This window comes from Molothrus aeneus, chromosome 23, assembly GCF_037042795.1.
Source record: "Molothrus aeneus isolate 106 chromosome 23, BPBGC_Maene_1.0, whole genome shotgun sequence".
NCBI classification, from domain to species: domain Eukaryota; kingdom Metazoa; phylum Chordata; class Aves; order Passeriformes; family Icteridae; genus Molothrus; species Molothrus aeneus.
In genome coordinates, this window is record NC_089668.1 from 2,495,284 (window position 1) to 2,515,775 (window position 20,492).

The 20,492-nt window shown below is 48.6% G+C and overlaps 1 protein-coding gene across 1 annotated transcript in view; it reads right to left on the reverse strand.

Annotated features, from left to right (window-relative positions):
- The window catches only part of CSMD2 (CUB and Sushi multiple domains 2), a 263,376-nt gene that overhangs the window by 167,433 nt on the left and 75,451 nt on the right, over positions 1 to 20,492 (reverse strand). The gene's annotated exons all lie outside the window — the stretch shown is intronic.

Here is a 20,492-nt window from a genome sequence, read left to right on the forward strand (position 1 = left end):
CCCGGAGCTCCTCACAGCATCCCCACAAAGGAGCTCCAGGCAGCAGCAGCAGCAGCAGCAGCAGGAGCAGCCCAGCCCTGCCGGCCCCGCGCGGCCATGGCCCGGCCGGTGCGCTCGGCCCGGCGGCCCAGCACCACCATGCTCTTCCGCATCACCATCCAAAGGCCCCGCCGCATGCTCCGGAGGAGATCCTTGAGGGCGCGCTCCAGGTTCCGGGCCAGGAGGGGACGGCGCTTCGCCAAGAGCGTCCGCTTCAGGTCCTCCGGGCGCGCGCTGCCGCCCTTCTTCCTCTTCATGGAGAGGCACCGCCGGCGGCTCCAGAGGCTCTACCCCAACATGACCGTGGTGCAGACGGCCAAGAGGCTGGGCAGCATGTGGCGCAGGCTGCCCGAGGAGGACAAGGAGATGTACAAGGAGGCGGCCGAGCGCCTCAAGGGCAGGAGGATCCGCAGGAGGATCCACCGCAGGCCCAGGAGCCGGAGCAGGCTGAGGATGTCCAGCCGGAGGAGGGCCATGAAGAACCTCATGATCTCCTTCACCACCAAGGCGGCCAACCTGCGGAACTTCCTCCTGTCCTACCTGTGACTGCAGTTCCTGCCTGTGACTGCAGCTCCTACCTGCGACGGCAGCTCCTACCTGAGATGGCTCTTCCTACCTGAAATTGCAGTTCCTTGGAAAGTCCCAGTAAAGTTCCAAGTTGTTATTGCAGCAAACCCTGGCCTGCTGTGGTGTCTTTGGGCAGGGCAGGAACTTGAGTTTAGTGGAGCTGGTGCTGTTGTGGGTGGCAGGGAAGGGATGTTCCTGCACATCCACAAGGAGAACAGAGATGACTTCTCCAAACCAGGAGTTAAAATAGGCTCCTTCTGCAAGGGAGAGATTTTGGTCCTCCAACAGCAGGTCCTGGAGCTGGGGAGGAGGCACAGTGAATGCAGATGAGGAAGCAGGAGGGTGCAGGAACACAAACATGGCTTTTCCCAGGAAAAAGTCTTGGGAAGGTGCACAAACTCAGAGCCAAAACCCACACAAGGTCCCTGACCCTGCTGGAGGAGCCTCAGAGATTTCTCCTCTTGACCACAGCCCTTGTCCAGGTTCCTTTAGGGATGATCACAGCCCATTCCCACACAAGGTCACATCCCAGAGTTCCAGGTCAATGCCACATTTTCCCCAAGCTCCAAAAGTCTCCAGCAAACAACTCCCAAGGTGTTTCTGTCCCTTATTCCACACAACTCCCGAGGAGTTCCTGTCCCTTATTCCACACAACTCCCGAGGAGTTCCTGTCCCTTATTCCACACAACTTCCAAGGAGTTCCTGTCCCTTATTCCACACAACTTCCAAGGAGTTCCTCCCCCTTATTCCACACAACTCCCAAGGAGTTCCTGTCCCTTATTCCACACAACTCCTGAGGAGTTCCTGTCTCTTTTTCCACACAACTCCCAAGGAGTTCCTGTCCCTTATTCTACCCAACTCCTGAGCTGTTCCTGTCCCTTATTCCACAAAAATCCTGAGCAGTTCCTGTCCCTTATTCCACAAAAATTCTGAGCTGTTCCTGTCCCTTATTCTACACACAGGATTTTGTCAGGTCTTTGCACACCTGTACCACCAGGACACAGAGCAGCTCTCCCTGTTGGGAAACCTAAACCCCAGGGATACGGCCCTAGGATACAGGTACAAAATCTGGAGATGTTAAGGGAAAACTGCAAGGCTGCCATGAGCTGGTAGCACAGTGTTGAAGTGAGCAGGGACAAGAAATTTCACTTTAATGGTTCTCCTGCCTGCACGGCCGCTGAGAGCCTGACAGGATCCATCAATTAAAATCTATTCCCAGCTGCAGCAGCCGTGGCTCCAGCAGAAGGAGCAGCTATTTTTGGCATGTTACAAATATGAAGTGGTCAGAAAGGCGCCAGATATCACCCAGCCAATTACGCTTTCCACGGAATCTTTGCGTTCCCCCATCCCTCAGCCTGCAAGCTCCATAAACAAGTGGCACTCAGGCAAAATCAGGCCCAGGGAAGTAGGAACATGGGTTCCACTCAATTGAACCCATTACACAGGACTGGTCCTGAGGAATGGCTCCAAATTCCTGCAGCTCTGCCTGAAAATATCCGTTTTTTTACAAGGACACCCCAATAAACTCCAAGTCTGGCCATTCCCACCAGTTTCTTCAGCTGAAACGCCACCTAAGAGGCTGAGGGACAACTCTGCCAGCTCTGAACACACAATAAAATTCCAGTTATCTGCAGCAGGAAATCTTCTAGTGACAGGAGAACAGGAAGGGATGGGAAACAGTGCGCTGGAAATTGGTCGTTATCCACCTGGATGTGTTTCCCACTAATAGTGTGGAGACTAGAGATGGAAATAACTGTGAGAGCAAAGCATTAACAAGGAGAAATAACAATTTGGGAGATGCCTTCCAGCAGCAGAGAGGAAACAATGATCTTGGAAGAGCTGCAGGCAGCTGATGGAGGAGGGGGGTAAGTGATAAGTATGGATATTATGGGGGGAACGTATCTCGGGGGCCTGGGGTGGGCTCCTTCCTCTGCTTTCACACTGTAGTTAAAACCTGCAATAAACCAACTGCAGAAAATGGTTTCTCTCAGTATTGGCACAATTTTGGCTCGTTGGGAGCCTCGGCACCTTTTTCATGTGCTCAGAACTAATGTTAATGGCATTGTTACAGACCCAGGAATGTCACTTTTATCATAATGCTGCCTGCGTTGTCACTGCTCAGGGAAAAATGATTTTAAAACACCTTGGAAATTGCCTGGACAACCTTCCCTTCAGGCCAGCTACGTGGAATCACCCGGGAGCTGTCCAGGATGGCATTTGCTGTCCCTGTCCTTGGGATTTGCTGTCCCTGCCCTCTCCATGTGGGGGCTTCAAAGGGGACGAGTTTCAGAGCAGAAGGGAAAAGCCAGGAGTGACAGATCTTTGTCCAAAGCCCTCTGAAATCCACATCCCTGGGCCTGACCAGGGGCACAAAGACTCATCTGCCACCACAGGTGTCGGATCACAGGTGCAAGACACACATTTGGGACTTAAAAATTTGGGTAAATAACCCAGAATTTTCTGTACTCTCCCGCACCCAAACAAAAAAAATCCAATTATTGAGCACAAAACCACCAAGACGTGGCTGCTGCACTCGTGGTCCCATTGAGAACACGAGAGCTGTGCCTCTGCAGAGATCTCCTCTTGTTCTGAGGGAACAATGGCACTTCAGCTCCCCTCCCTCAGCCAGCTCCACTCTCCTCATCCCAGCAGTTTTCCTTTCTGTGTGCACGAGATGCTCTTGTGTGGCAGCAATAGCACTGGAGGACTCGTGAACAGCAGATTTATTTAATAAATTTCTCTGCGCTGATGCTCCCACACGTGGCCTTGTCTGCGTTCATGGATACACTGAGAATATCCCAGAGCTTGGCACCAAAGCAAACACCCCAAACCAAGCCCTGCAATTCTTTCTGGAGGTTGCAGTGAGGAGCTGAGCCTTTGAAGGGGCAGCTTTGGGGTTGAGACTGTGTCAGGGTCCCCAGAGGGTGATGAGAGTCACCCCAGTGATTCCCAACAGCAATGTTAGGAAAATCCATCCACAAACACCAGAGGGTTGTGGCCAAAAAGGAGACAGAGGAGTCCTCGAACTTCATTCCAATAAAGGGAGGGGCCATGGGGCATTTTCCATGGGGTCTCTCCCATTTTTGGAGGACGCAGCCTCCTTCTTATCCCAATTTCCCAGCTGCTTTTCCTTTCTCTCTTTCCCCATTTCTGCGATACTTGAGAGGTTCAGACTTCCTGATACACCTGATCCCAAAGATTCCCCTCTAATGTACAACCCTCCCTTTGAATTTTTAATTCCTATGGAATTTAGGGGGTTTTCCCCATTGCTGAGGTACTTGAGAGGTTCAGACTTCCCACAACACCTGATCCCAAAGATTCCCCTCTAATGTACAACCCTCCCTTTTCATTTTTAATTCTTATGGAATTTAGGGGTTTTTCTTCCCCATTGTTTCTTTCATCTTTCAATGCCTAATTTCATTTCTCAGCAAACCTAAAGTTTATTTGTAGAATCAAATCTCTTTTTCCATTCACCAATCAGTGGAATCCTTCCCATGGTTTCTTTTATCTTTTATCTCCCAGCAGCCCCACAGCTGGTTTGGAAAGACAAATCCACTACTCCTCTCAGCAAGAAGGGATTGGAGGGGGACACTCTTCTCTCTCTTCTCCAAAAAAAAAAAAAGGTTTTTGGGACCAATCCAGAGCAGCCAAACCTGGCAGAAGCCTTCCCTAAACCCCCACTTAGGAACAGATTAATTCTGGATGACTGCGAGGCTTTGCAGGCTCCTTGTCACGCGTTAACTGAGATGTTACAACTTCAACACCCTTTGAAAAATCAGAGCCTGGAAGAGTTCTCTGCTCATTAACTGCCTGCCAAAGGATCCTCCTGCTCTCAAGAATCAATAACCTGCTTCTGTTCACAGCTTGATTTTAATGGGACCAAAAAGCCACGAGAGCTCAGAGCCACCAGGACCGCGGCGAGGGGAACAACAGCTCAGCTCTTTGAAGCCCATCTTGCAGGCAGGAAGGCACAGATTGAACATCCCCGAGCTCATCCCCATCTGCACAGTGTGCTGCAGAGGCAGCACACCCTGCCTCCCTTGTTAGCTTTGATTTACATCACAGATCACCACAGGAACGAGCTCCTTCCACACCCGGCACGGCCCAGCCCACGCCAGGGATGCTCCCAACGCGGTTTTCCAGCTCTCCCACTCCCAGGGGCAGCACAGATGATGCTCCCAACGCGATTTTCCAGCTCTCCCACTCCCAGGGGCAGCACAGATGATGCTCCCTGCCCTGCAGTCTTTGGGGACAGGGAATCCCCAGCCCCAGTTTGAGATGAGATCATGGAACAGGTTTTCCAAAATGTGCCACCCCCACCGAACTCCAAACCCATCTGTTTCTTTTAGTTCCCCCCCCCCCCTCCAAAAAAAAAAAAGCAGCAGCTGAGTTCTCAGAAGTGCAATTGGAGCAGCAGCTTGACAGACCCAATTTTGGCTTCCCCAGAATTCATCATTTACACTGATAAAATACGGGTTGGCTCGGGAACTTCCTCATTCCACTTAAAGCCACAACATTCCAGTTCCATCAGGCAGGGGAGGGAACTGCAGCTCTCATGGGAAGGGTGTCAAACACCCCAGAATGTGTCAAACACCCCAGAATGTGTCAAACACCAAAGAATCTGTAAAATACCAGAGAATCTGTAAAATACCCCAAATTAAGAATATCCACATTATGACTGGGGTTGGAATTAAATTATCTTTAAGACCCCTTCCAACACAAACAACTCTAGGATCAAAAAATATTCACTTATTTTCTACATAAAAAAATAAATCTGTCATCAGATAACCTTGAGGGAGACCCCAACCACCAGGTAAAATGGGATGAATTGTGTTTAAGAAATTGCTTGATTTGACAAAGTTCATTTTCTATCCCTTTCCCATCAGCTGCACAGTCCCAGCTGGGTGTGACTGAGATGGGGATGGCAAAGCTGTCATCTCAAATCTGGTGATGAATTGATTTGAATGATCCACCAGGGGGGTGAAGATGTGATTCCTCTCCTGGGCACTATGGAATCATGGAACATTCTGGAAGGGACACACAGGGACCATCAAAGTCCAACTCCTGGCCCTGCACAGACACCCCTGTGAAAGGAAATGAGGGATTTGTCTTTACAAACCAACTGTGGGTCTGCTGATAAATAAAGTTGGATACAGAGAGATGAAAGAAACAATGGGAAGAACCATTAATTCCATGGGAATTCCACTGATTGATACAAGAAAAAAAGGGGGGGTACACTTTAGAAGGGGGTTTGTATTAGGTGATTTGGGAAGTTTGTGCCTCTCAAATACCTGAGCCAGTGAGGAAAGAGAGGAGAGGGAAATGCAGCTGGGAAATCGGGAAGAAAAACCCCTAAATTCAGTAAGAATTAGAAATGAAAAGGGAGGGTTGCACATTAGAGGGGAATCTTTGGGATCAGGTGTTCTGGGAAGTCTGAACCTCTCAAGTACCTCTGAAATGGGGAAAAACCCCTAAATTCCATAGGAATTAAAAATGAAAATGGAGGGTTGTACATTAGAGGGGAATCTTTGGGATCAGGTGTTGTGGGAAGTCTGAACCTCTCAAGTACCTCAGAAATCGGGAAGAAAAACCCCTAAATTCAGTAAGAATTAGAAATGAAAAGGGAGGGTTGTACATTAGAGGGAAATCTCTGGGATCAGGTGTATCAGGAAGTCTGAACCTCTCAAGTACCTCAGAAATGGGGAAAGAGAGAAGGGGAATGCAGCTAGGAAATTGGGATAAAAAGGAGGCTGCATCCTTTAAAAATTGGAGACACCCCAGTGGATGCCCCATGGCCTCTGCCTTGATTGGAATGAAGTTCCAGGACTCCTCTGCCTTCTTTTTGGCCACAACCCTCTGGTGTTTGTGGATGGGTTTTCCTGGCACCAACACGCCCAGCCTGTGCCTGGCAGTGTGTGAAGAGAAGAACACTCTCCCCACTCAGTCCCTGCAAGGCTTTTATGGCCAGGGGGGACCAAACCTGTCAGGCTGACCCCAATCCCCGCAGAGTTCCCTGCCTGCCTCAATCCCAGCCCTGCCTCCCAGCCACACCAAGCTCATCCCTGTGCCCTCCAGAGCAGCTTCACCAAAGCCCTGGCAGGGCTGAGCATCACAACCGGAGCTGAGCAGGCTCTGGGGCTGCCCCATGAGGAGCTCTCAACACCCCAGGGCACAGATCCCAGCTGCCAAGGCAGCAGAACGAGAACCGCACAAGGGCAAAATGTCCTTTTTAAGGAGCCTCTGTGGGTGACCTTAACGCAAGGTGAATTCTTTCCAGCTGCAGGAACTCTTGAGTGCTGCTGCCAGTGGGTTCTGCTTTATTATTTCCTGCTTTTTAAAGCTGCTTTCTGTCTCTGCCCTTTGCTGCTCTGAGCTTCTCTTGCTCTCCCAGCTGCTCAGAGATCAATCTGCACCTTCTCCACTCGGCTGATGTGAGTTGTGTCACTGCTCACTTGCCTATCATTCCTTATTTCCAAGGGTCTGATCAGATAAAAAATCCTGAAATGTTCTCCAGCTGGAAATGAAGCAGAATTCTGGGAAAGGAGAAGACACTGAAGTTTTTTTCCTGCTGGGGAAAAAAAGAATTCCACCTTCACAATGTGGGGCCAGTGATGTTCTGTGCCTTCATTAATGGTGTGGGAGATGGGGCAGAGCCCTGCACAAACCTCTGGGAGCAGCTGAGGGACCCCAGGGGCAAATTCCCACCCTGGAAAAAGGGAAAAAAGGGACAATCCTGAGCAGTTCAGAGGAAATTTCACATTCTGCCCCAGGGGAGGGGAGATTCCATGGAGCTGGCAGAGCCCTGAGCTCCTGAACCAGGCAGGACATGCCATCAGTGTCACCAGCAGCATCCTGGGCTGCAGCCAGCCTGGAATTCTGTGCAATTCCCATGTTCTAGGAGGATCTGAGCATCTTTTTTGGGTCTTCCCTGCTCAACTCAAGCCAGGACACCTGACAAGAACCTACAGGACGAGAGCAGCCCTGTGCAGTGACAACTTTATTTGTGCTGCTGCCTTTAAATCAAACCTGGTGCAGCCTCAGAGCAGCCAAATCCATTTCCTAATTCTAGAAATTCCCAGAATTATCCACAATTTAGATGAACTCCCTCTCCTTTCAGTCAATAAGGTGCCATTAAGAGCCTGTTCTGAGCTGGATGTTGTTGATGTTTGAGGAGTGCAGCCCTGGCAGAGCCTGCTCCAGATTTTTTCCATGGTTTGGATTAAATTTGGGTTCAATTTGGATTCAAATCTGGGTTTTGCTGGGAAGAGTCTTCAAAACACCAACCCTGCAAATTCTTACTCCTCCTCACCTGCAAGTCCAGGGGAATTTTAAAGCTCTGCCAGGTCAGGTTCTGGTCTGGGATTCCACACACTCTGAAACATTTCCCACTGCTTTTACTGCTCCCTATAAACTGTTTTGGGATCGCAGGGAAAATATTCAAGTGGAGTTAAGAAGCATGAAAATTCCCAATTCCAAATGTTTCAGGCTTGATTTCTGTTCCAGTCAAGGAAACCTCCAAGTTTCAGGGAACAACCAGGAGCCCAGCCAAGGCTTTTACATGCCCAGAGCAGCTTGTTCTGAGCAACATTTTTAGAAGGAAAACCTAAAAACTCCAGTTTGGAATCTCCTAAACTTCCCACCAGGAAACACCTTGGGAGTCAGTGGAGCCTTGCTTGTCTTTCCCAGAGATTTGCTGCAGCCTCTCTGAGATTTAGGAAGATGGATTCTTGGCAGTTGGGCAGAAAAAAAAAACCAAAATAAGTTACTTTCCTGGCAACTTGCTAAAATCAGAAGTTGCATAAAGGAAGGGGAAAAATGCCAAAAGCAAAGCAAGGCCTGGCACCCACAGCAAATGCAGAATCCGTGAGTTTGTCCCTTTGGACTCAATTAGTCCAAATTTACAAAGAATGACACCCATAAAGATGTTAAACATTAACAAAACTTCTGCTAACTCACTTCAAAATGAATTTTAATTGCAAGCTGTTTGATACATTGCAAAATTTAATGAGGGCTTTATTCTGCCCACAAAAATTCCGATATATTAATTTCAGGCTAAAAAATCTATAGTTCCTTAAAAGCCTGAGAGGAAAAAATAATCAATGACAGAATGTTCTAAATGCCAGTCACTGAGATTGTTCTACTTTTGACTTTCTGGGGGGGCAGATATTGAGCACAGCCCCTCCTGCTTCAACATTTCTGCTTTTAAATGGGTTTTTGAGGGAATGTGGCAATAGAGATCAGGGAATTGTTAAGGCTGGAAGAGACTTTTAAGATGATCAAGTGCAGCCATCAGACTCAGGAGCTTTTTCTCTCTTCAACTGGAGACGAGGGTGAAATCAGAGGGTGAAAAATCAGAGTTCAGAAGAGCAGCAGATTCTTCCTGAGCCTGTGCACATCAAACAAATGGGAGAGAGGGGGGACCAGGGGGGACTCCCTGGGTCAGGAGCCCCTTCCCAGGCCCAGCTCTCACCCAGGGAGCCAGGGCACATTCCCAAGCGCCAGGGCTGGGCTGGACGGGCACCCAGGCACTGCTGACCTGCAGGGAAATGCAAACCCGGGGAGGTTCCACTGGGAACGTTCCAGTTTGCACTGGGACAGCAGAACTGGCAGCACCAACAGCAGGGGAGGGCACCCACCTGGGCACAGGGCACAGGATCTACCTGGGCACAGGGCACAGAACTCACCTGGGCACAGGGCACAGAACTCACCTGGGCACAGGACATAGAATCTACCTGGGCACAGGGCACAGAATCTACCTGGGCACAGAACTCACCTGGGCACAGGGCACAGGATCAACCTGGGCACAGAACTCACCTGGGCACAGGACATAGAATCTACCTGGGCACAGGGCACAGAATCTACCTGGGCACAGCACCTACCTGGGCACAGGGCACAGCATCCATCTGGGCATAGAACCCAGCTGGGCATAGGTCCCACCTGGGCACAGAACACACCTGGATACAGGACCTACCTGCCCCAGCACCTACCTGGGCACAGGACACACCTGGGCAGAGGACTCAGAATCTACCTGGGCACAGAACCCACCTTGGCACAGTACACAGAATCTACTTGGGCACAGGGCACAGCTCCCACCTGAGCACAGTACACAGCCTCTACCTGGGCACAGAACACACCTGGGCACAGCACCCACTGAGATGCAGGATCCACCTGGGCACAGAAAACTCCTGGCACAGCTTGCACCTGGGCACAGAACACACCTGGATACAGAATCTACTTGCCCCAGCATCCATCTGGGCACAGCACCCACCTGGGCACAGCACCCACCTAGATACAGGATTCACCTGGGCCCAGCACCCCTGCCCAGCAGCAGGGAATCCAGGGGACCATCAGAGACCCCCGAGCAGCCCCAGTGCCCTCTGTCCCTCCCTGGGGCAGGAGCCAGAGCTCCAGGGCTGGGAGCAGCTCCTGTCCCTGTCCCTGTCCCTGTCCCTGTCCCTGCTCCCCCAAATCAGCTCTGCCATCCCCAGCCTCCCCCTCACCCATCACACAGCAGCTCTGAAACCTCTTTCAACATTTCCCTTTGCTTTCCCCTTGCCTTTGATTCACTTCCAGGCTCCAGAAATTCCAGTGTGGCTTTGAACAAATATCCTTTGGATTTTAAACTCACACAGAGCTTCTGTGACTGGGCAAAAAAAAACCAAACCCCAAATCCTCTCTGAGCACTCCCCTTCCCACAGGGCTGGTTGGAGCACAGGGCACTGCTCCAGGATCAATGGGGGTAATTTATTCTCTGCCATTACAGGGAACAACCTGATTTCCAAATTCCTTCCTGCCAGCTTCCAGCCTGAAGCACTTCTGGTATTTTTTCTCCCTTTTAAGAACAGCTGACTTATCAAAACCAGGTTTTTCCAAGAGAAAAGCACAAGCTAAGCCACATTACAATAATTGAAGCTATTAATTACCTTTATGCTTTTCTTTTTTTAAGGGAGATCTTTAATGCAGGTAATTCTGGCTAAAAGAGCTAATTTGAGCTGCTCCATCATTGAAAGGATGATGATAAAATTAATTTAGAAAGAGTGGAAGAAAGACAAAGGGATAAAGGAGGGCAGGAAGAGATGGGTATTCCCCCTGTGCTCCAACTGGGAATTATCAAAGGAACGGGATTGTTTTAAAAGAACAGAGAGGGCTGATGGAGTTTTTGGGTTTTTTATTGGATTTTCCAGAGAAGCTGTGGATGTTCCAGCCCTGGAAGTGTCCCAGGCCAGGCTGGATGGGGCTTGGAGCAGCCTGGGACAGTGGAAGGTGTCCCTGCCGTGGCAGGGGGTGGAATAGGATGGGATTTAAGGTCCCTTCCAACCCAAACCCTTCCAGGATTCTGTGGGAGTTCCAGCCAGCAAAGCAATCCTTGGACATGAACTGCCAACAGCATTTTGTTTATTCCTAATCCTCCAATATTTACTGGGCATCTTCCCTGATCCCCACTCCAAACCCAGCCACCAGAAAGGTCCCTGGGAGGCAAAAATCAACCCCTCCCCACTGTGAAACAGCCAAAAGTGTCCCAGCCAAGCCCAGCAGGAGCTGAAGAGATCCCAACCTGCCAGGACAGAACAGAACAGAACTGTGCCAAGCTCTGAAAACACACCAGGAGCAACAGATCCAACAGCCCAGCTCTGAAAACACACCAGGAGCAACAGATCCAACAGCCCAGCTCTGAAAATACACCAGGAGTAACAGATCCAACAGCCCAGCTCTGAACACACACAGGAGTAACAGATCCAACAGCCCAGCTCTGAACACACACAGGAGTAACAGATCCAACAGCCCAGCTCTGAAAACACACCAGGAGTAACAGATCCAACAGCCCAGCTCTGAAAACACACCAGGAGCAACAGATCCAACAGCCCAGCTCTGAAAACACACCAGGAGTAACAGATCCAACAGCCCAGCTCTGAAAACACACCAGGAGTAACAGATCCAACAGCCCAGCTCTGAACACACACAGGAGTAACAGATCCAACAGCCCAGCTCTGAAAATACACCAGGAGTAACAGATCCAACAGCCCAGCTCTGAACACACACAGGAGTAACAGATCCAACAGCCCAGCTCTGAACACACACAGGAGTAACAGATCCAACAGCCCAGCTCTGAAAACACACCAGGAGTAACAGATCCAACAGCCCAGCTCTGAAAACACACCAGGAGTAACAGATCCAACAGCCCAGCTCTGAAAACACACAGGAGTAACAAATCCCAGCTCTGAAAACACATCAAGATTAACAAATCCCAGCTCTGAAAATACACCAAGATTAACAAATCCCAGCTCTGAAAACACACCAGGAGTAACAAATTCCAGCTCTGGAAACACAATTCCAGTTGCTAACTTTGTGTTTTCCGTGCTGTGGCCACACTTTGCTTCCTCTGCCCCCTCAAGAGGAACTGCACCAAGGCACGTTGGTGTTTCCCTACTCTTTGAAACGCCGATATTTTCCTCCCCTGAGGCTCAGATATCTCCTTAAAACATCATTTTAAGGGCAGAGGGATGAATGCAGCACGGGATGGATCCAGCAGGGGTGATTCCCAGCGGCAGGGAGTGATGGAAATCGAGCCCAGGGAAGGGAAAGGTGCTGGGAGCAGCTGCAGCAAACCCAGCCAGGCAAAAGCCAGCAGGCAAGGAGCATTTAAACCAGATTTTGTGAGGCAGCTGACGTCTGAAAACAAAGTGATTCCATCCTTGAAACAACTTGTAAATAGCAGAAAAACATCCCTGAGTGGGGCCTGGAGAAAGCCCAGCAGGGAGAGGCCTTTGAAAGCATCCGAGGTGTCTGCGCTGCTCCCTTTGAAGCTGCAGATAAGGGAGGGTGTAGAACACGAGTGTTATCAGCTCTGGCAGATGCATCCTGACACCAAAACGCAGCTCCCTGGATCCCTGTGCAAGCAGAGACCTCCCTGCTCAGGCACAGCTGAGCCCAACGGCGTGAAAATGACAGCAATTGGTGTCTGAACATGAAAAAAAAGGCACAGACAGCTCCTGGAACACCTCGGAGTGAAGGCACTGATCTTTCCCACCAACGTTTGTCCAAATCCTTGCTTTAGCTGGGAGGAATCAGTGTTCTGATGTGACAGTGTTTTAAAGAGAATCCCAGATATCCGACTTTTTACAACCCGAAACATCATCTGCACTTCCTTAAAGCCTCCTTCCCCTGCCAAATCTGGGTATTATTCACTGCTTTACAGTCTATATTTTGGGTCACATCCTGAAGGAGGTTCCAATATTTTTCTCAGCTTCCAGCCAGGCGTGTCAGACTCAGTCTCAGTATCAAAAAAAAAAACCAAAACCAACTCTTTTTACATTACAGCTATTGAGGCTTCTTGCAAAAACCTCTGTTTTTTTTTTTTTTTACTCTTCAAACGTGTGTTTGCAGGACAAACACAGGAAGAAATTAAGAATTAATGACCTTCAGGGATTTTTTTTCCCCTCTGCTATCACAGGCTGCTCTGCCCCTCATCCCCTGGGATTCAGGATCACACAGCATTGGCCTTTCCATGGGGATCTTTTGCCCCTGAGGTGACCAAACAACAAAGAAGGGACAAATTGGGATAGAAAGGGCAATTTAACCATTATCAGGGTCGTTTCCAGCCTAAAAGCATCTCCTTCCCAGTCTGAATATTCATTAAAAGCTTTCCACTATGCAGCAAATGGAATTCATCACGTTAATGCATGGAAAAGTAAATCTGGGGGGGAAGTGGGATGGGATGTGATCCTGTTTGATTGGATTGAAGGGGAGAGGTCATGGGGCCTTGTCACAGGGGTTTGTCTGTCCCTGCCATGTCCGGGGGCAGGATTTGGGAAGCAGAGATGCTTCCCAGGAGAAGGAATGGCAGCCAGAAGCAGGGAGCAGTGGGTTCTGCTGCTCCACGTTCATCCATGAGCTGGGGAAGGAGCTGAAACCTTCCCTTCCCTCCAGGAAAATCCACCAGCTGTGGAACTGCTCCAGATCCCACCTTCCTTCCCTCCAGGAAAATCCACCAGCTGTGGAACTCCTCCAGATCCCACCTTCCTTCCCCTCCAGGAAAATCCACCAGCTGTGGAACTCCTCCAGATCCCACCTTCCTTCCCCTCCTGGAAAACCCATGAGCTGTGGAACTCCTCCAGATCCCACCTTCCTTCCCTCCAGGAAAATCCACCAGCTGTGGAACTGCTCCAGATCCCACCTTCCCTTCCCTCCAGGAAAATCCACCAGCTGTGGAACTCCTCCAGATCCCACCTTGCTTCCCCTTTCAGGAAAATCCACCAGCTGTGGAACTCCTCCAAATCCCACCTTCCCTTCCCTCCAGGAAAATCCACCATTTATGGAATTCCTCCAAATCCCACCTTCCTTTCCCTCCAGGAAAATCCTGGAACTCCTCCATGTCCCACCTTCCCTTTCTCCAGGAATATCCACCATTTATGGAACTCCTCCAGATCCCACCTTCCCTTCCTTCCAGGAATATCCTCCAGCTATGGAACTCCTCCAGATCCCACCTTCCCCTTCCCTCCAAGAATATCCACCATTTATGGAACTCCTCCAGATCCCACCTTCCCCTTCCCTCCAGCATTCCCAGCAGTGCCAGGAGCTCTGGGACAATGTGGGAGCACAAACCTCTCTGTCCAAACCATTCCCAATCTCTGAAGTTGCCACCAGCATCAAGGATGCTCAGTGATGGTTGGAATTCCCTTGGGAAGCCACCAGCTCTGCCTCCTGGAATCCAGAGCTCCAGCAGGACAAAACAGCTCCCTGACCCACAAATCCCTGCTCTTCACAGAGGAAATCCATCCTCAAATAAGGCCTGGAGTGCAGGAATTCCAAAGGCTGGAAGTTCCCCACCACCACCACCACTCCCAGGAACTGGAAGTGCTCTGGTTCCAGCTTCTCCAGAATGTTCTCTGCAGGGAATGAGCCTTCCAGGAGAAAAGGGGATTTTTCCTTCTCCAGAAAAGGAAATGGCCAGAAGACCATTTCCCACTAAAGCAAAGTTTTAGGGCTTTGAAGCCTTTGTGGGATTCGTTTCCAATTAAAGGCACATAAACGCTCAGGAAGAAAAATGATGGAATTAAATAAGGAAGTCAATTTTGCAGATTCCAAGGAAGATGTAACTGACATTTAAATACAGATTTCAAAAGTAATTTCATCCACGTTTCCCAGTCCTATGGAAAACACTTCCATTGGAAGAAAAACATCTGGAAGTTACAGATAAAGCATCCAGGAGTTCTTGCACTAAGGAAGCTCCAATCACTGCACAGGGAAAGGAAACTTTCCCCATTTTTCTGGGTTTTAAGTGGCGATGAAAGAATTTCTTTCAAGACACACAAAAACCTTCCCAGCTCCAGCCTCGTGCACGTCCAGGGCAGGATAATTCTTGTCAACCCGCAAATAAAAGCAATTAGAGCCTGGCAAAATTCTGCCAGAGAGTGGCAAGTGTGAGATGAGAAATACTGGGATGCAATCTGCTTTTGAGAATCCCTGCGAGGAACAGCAGCTGCTGGGGAGGCACAGGGGGCAGAGAGAGGAACCATCCTCTGGGAAAAGCCTGCAGGGTCACCCCAGGAAGCTGCACAGGAAGCAGGAATGTGAAAAACGCCAATCACTTGTTTTTTAAAATGTCAGAAGTTGAACAGTACGGTTATTTCAATGGTTATGAAAATAGTAATATAATTAGAGTAATAAAAATTTGGGCAATCAGGATTTAGGGCAATATGAGACAATAAAAACAAAGAGTTACTGATGTCCGGGTACCTTTTCTGGGCAAAATAAGCCCAAAAAAGGACCCACGTTAACAGAGGATTAACCCTTAAAAGCAACAGCCTGTTGCATATTCATACACCTCATCCATGATGCAGAAATTCCATTCAAACACAGGATTCTGTCTGGGCAGAGTCAGCTTCTTCCTCTTGTGAAAAATGTGTATTTTATGATTGGCTTTTCGTAAATATTCAAATGAATATTGTATGTGTTGTGTCAGAAAGTGATGCCATATTAATTCTCTTAAGTAGTGTGTTAAATATAGTTTTAGGTTATAATAAAATGTTAAAATAGAAACGATACTATGTAGGATGCTTTTTTAAAGAAAGGACTTGCACCAGATAGCAGCCACAGGACACCTGAATCTTTCAGAGAAAAAGAATTTATTGCCCTCTTATCAAAAGAAACAAAATTCTTCCCACCTCGAAGGTTCTGTCAGGATTAGGAGGAAGAAGCTGACACTGCCCAGACAGAATCCTGTGTTTGAATGGAATTTCTGCATCATGGATGAGGTGTATGAATATGCAACAGGCTGTTGCTTTTAAGGGTTAATCCTCTGTTAACGTGGGGCCTTTTTCGGGCTTGTTTTGCCCAGAAAAAGGTATCCCAACTGTCCACAACTCTTTGTATTTATTGTCTCATATTGTCCTAATCCAAACTGTCCAAATTATTATTACTCTAATTGTATCACTATTTTTATAACCATTTTATTACTATTAAACTTTTAAAAATTTAAAAACAAGTGACTGGTGTTTTTCACACTCTGAATCCCGATGGTGTCTTCAGGGTTGAGCAAGGCAGGAAGAAGTTTGTTTCTTCTGATAATGGGGCAATAAATTCTTTTTCTCTGAAAGATTCAGGTGTCCTGTGGCTCTATCTGGTGCCAGTACCTCGTTCCTTTCTTTAAAAAAAAAATCCCACGTACATAGTTTCTATTTTAACATTATGTTATAACCTAAAACTATATTTAACACACTACTTAAAAAATTAATACAACATAACTTTCTAACATAACACATATAATATTCATTTGAATATCTGCAAAAAGCCCATCATAAAATAGGCATTTTTCACCAGGAACAAATCCCAAAGCACAAAATCCTCTCTCTGGAGCCAGAGCCCTTGCATGGACTTCACAGGCAGCTCCGAGATGAAAACCAGGAGCTGAAAGCTCCGAGGCCACCACGGCGGGATCAGAAGCTGCTTTGATGGAAAGAAAAGGGGTTGGTTCATTAGGAGCTCCCACTGAGGAGCTTTTCACCACCCCATCAGCAGCTCCATGTGAAGCTGTGACCTCCAGCACCTGCAGCTCCGAGAGCGCAAGGCGTGTGCGGAGAGAGGGGCTGGCCAGAGGGACGGGATGAGGGAATCCCGGAGCATCCCGGAGCTTTAAAGACTTTTGGGAACCACTTCGGAGGCAGACTGAGGTGCTGGGGAGGGAAGGGTCAGCTGCACCTAGGGATGGGGAAAGGGAGTTGAGAGGAGCTGCTGAAACGCTGATGGCTCCTGCAAAAATCTTCCCCCAAACTCTTCCCAAACAGGGAAATCAGAGAACGTGGGAACGAGGGGATTTCAGGGATGCTGCTCCACAAAGGGCTGAAGGCTCCAGAAAGAGAGCAGAAAGAGATGGATCCAAAGGGTCTCAAGAAAAAAGAGAGAACCTCAAAAATGCTGCTCCAGAAAGGGCTGGTGGCTCCTACAAAAAACTTCCCCCAAACTCTTCCCAAACAGGGAAATCAGAGAACGTGGGAACGAGGAGATTTCAGGGAAGCTGCTCCACAAAGGGCTGAAGGCTCCAAGGGGTCTCAGAGAACAAGAGAACTTCACAAACGCTGCTCCAGAAAGGGCTGGTGGATCCAAGGGGTCTCAGGAGCATGGGAATGAGAGAGAATTTTAGAAATGCTCTTCCAGAAAGGGCTGATGGTTCCAAGGGGTCTCAGGAAATAGGAGAATTTCAGAAATGCTGCTCCAGGAAGGGCTGATGGCCCCAAAGGGTTCCAGAAAACAACAGAATTTCAGAAATGCTGCTCCAGGAAGGGCTGATGGCCCCAAAGGGTCCCAGAAAACAACAGAATTTCAGAAATGCTGCCCCAGGAAGGGCTGATGGCCTCAAGGGGTCCCCTGAGCTCAGCTCCAGAAAAAAAACCCCATAAAATCAACCAGAGGAACTGGAATTCCAAGGTTCTTGGTTCTCCCAGGATCACCTGGTTTTCACTTCTGTTTTCACCCACTGCCCAACATCTGGAGCACACTGAGGTGCCCGTGTTGCCTTCACATCTGGCACAGCTGGGCTGGAAGCGAGTGCAATAATTCACATGCACGTGTTGGGGCAGGTTCCTTTTCCAGGGAATCACAGCATGAAGCCAAAAGGAATTTTACACAAATGAAATGGAAAAAAAAAAGCAGAGGAGAAGAAAGGATTTTGTGCAAGGGAGGGAAATGCAGCGCCAAGGTTGGAGAGGCAAAAGGAAGATGAGGCACTGAGGGGGAGGAACTGAACTCAGACAGGAATAAACTCCCTGGATTTGGCTGCTCCTCACTTGCAGCCCTGCTTCTCCCACCACATTCCCTCAGCATGGGATTATCAACAGAAAATCAAGGAGCAGAAACTGGATCCCAGGGGGAATGACAGGGAAAGGCTCAAGGAGTGGGAGGCATTGGGGCAATGTGACAGCTGATGCAACTTTCCTAAAATAAACCCCAAAAGGCTTAGAGCATTTTGTGATCTGAAGCCCACGACACCAGGAGAAAGCAGCAACAGCAGCACAATTCCCAATGAAAATCCCAGTCCCTCCCACCCATCCAAAACACACCACGGGTATCACAGATCTGCAAAGCCTCCTTATTACAGCAACCATCTCCATCCTAAAAGTACAAATTTTCCAATCAGAAGCGTCTCCTGAAGATCCAGAACATCCCAGGCAGATCAGAGACAATTCCCAATGAAAATCCCAGTCTCCTCCACCACCATCCAAAAAACACCATGGATAGAAAAGATCTGCAAAGCCTCGTTATTACAGCAACCATCTCCATCCTAAAAGTAAAATTCCCACCTAAATTTTCCAATCAGAAACATCTCCTGGAGCTCCAAAACATGCCAGGCAGATCAGAGACAATTCCCAATGAAAATCCCAGTCTCTTCCACCACCATCCAAAAAACACCATGGATAGAAAAGATCTGCAAAGCCTCGTTATTACAGCAACCATCCCACAGGCTCATCCCACCCTGCTCCTTCCCCTTTCCTGCTTTTAGGATTTTATTTCTCACCTCTCAAGGCAATCTGGGCCCAAGGCGCCCTGGCTGAAAGAGCTGAGAGAGCTGTGAAAGTGTGATTTTGTTAATCTGCCTCAAAAACAGCTCCCTTGGAATTCTTCCTGCAGGATTCACATCCAACAGGTTGGGGAGCAAAGGAAACCCAGCTCAGGATTCTCCAGGCTGTGGGATCAATGAGAAGGCATTTAAAGCAAGCTGGCTCATTAAAAAAAAAAAAACAACAAAAAAACCCAAAAAATCCATTTTTAAAGCTGGGAGGGTGAATGGTAATGCAGGTTTTTCTAAGAGCAGGTCAAGTCAAGGTTACTTGAAGTGTGGAGTTAATGGGCTCATAAATATCATCATTAGGTGCCACTCCCTAGCTTGGAAACACACAGGAATTATCCTCCCGATGAAAGTGAATTTTGTTTATTTGTGCCCAGCCCTGGCCATGACTAAAACTACTCAGAATGCTCAGAAAATGAAATACTTGAAATATTCAGCTGTGAGAGGCTTCAAGAGAATTGGCTGCAAGTCTCTCTGCCCTATTACCAATAATTAAAATCCGTTTTTTTCATAGGCAGAAGAGGGAAAAAGGGGTTTGAGCTCTCTTTTCCTGCTGAATCACATCAGCATGGTTAAAGATGAGACAGGAGCACCAGGTTTTTTTCCCCCTACGGGCAAAAATTATTGAGAACTGACTCATCTGAATTTAATTACCGGGCCAGCTCGGAGAGATGAAATTCCAAACAAGACTCCTTTGCAATTCCACTTGTGGGACTGCAAAGTTTCCTTCAGAAATGAGAAATCAGATGGCCTGGAATGGGCTGGGGCTGGCTCGTGTGGATGGGAAATTCGGGGATGGGAAATTCGGGGATGGGGAATTCAGGGATGGGGAATTCGGGGATGGGGAATTCGGGGATGGGGAATTGAGGGATGGGAAATTCGGGGATGGGAAATTCGGGGATGGGGAATTCGGGGATGGGGAATTCGGGGATGTGGAATTCGGGGATGGGAAATTCGGGGATGGGGAATTCGGGGATGGGAAATTCGGGGATGGGAAATTCGGGGATGGGGAATTCAAGGGATGGGAAATTTGGGCATGGGAAATTCGGGGGATGGGAATTCGGGGATGGGAAATTGAGGGATGGGAAATTCGGGGATGGGAAATTGAGGGATGGGAAATTCGGGGATGGGAAATTCAGGGATGGGAAATTCAGGGATGGGAAATTGAGGGATGGGAAATTCAGGGATAGGAAATTCAGGGATGTGGAATTCAGGGATGTGGAATTCATGGAAGTGGAATTCGGGGATGCACCACAAAAAGCAGGAACAGTTTCTGCCAGGGGCAATTCCTGCTGCTGAGGCCAGGGGATCCCAAAAAGGGCTGAGATCACCCAGGGAAAGGTGCTGGGAGGAAAGGCAGCCCCAGGGATGCAGCACATGGGCACCTGGAGGGGAGCAGGGATGCAAATCCACCATTTCTCCCTCCAGTGAACCCCAAAATGACACCTGTAAAATTTAAACCAGGCTTTAATCTCAGTTTTAAAGACTGTATATGCACTACAGGTTCAGCTCAAAGCCAGGCTTACATTCCCCACAATTTAAAGGTTTTTTTTTCCCTGCTGTATTTACGAGGAGTTTATTAATTTTATTAATTAATTTATTTCTTTTTTCCAGCAGGTTCCCTCTGCCAGGCTTTGTTTTATTTTTGACATGACAAGACACAGCTCTGCTTTGGCAACACCTCCAGGCTGAATAATGTTTTTTAACCAGCTCCATCCATCTTCCCAGCCAGCACAGCTGAGTGCCTACGAACTCACCAGTGCCCTAAAATATTAATGCATTCTAATAAAACCAGCCCAGGCTTTTTTTCATCAAACAGCAACAT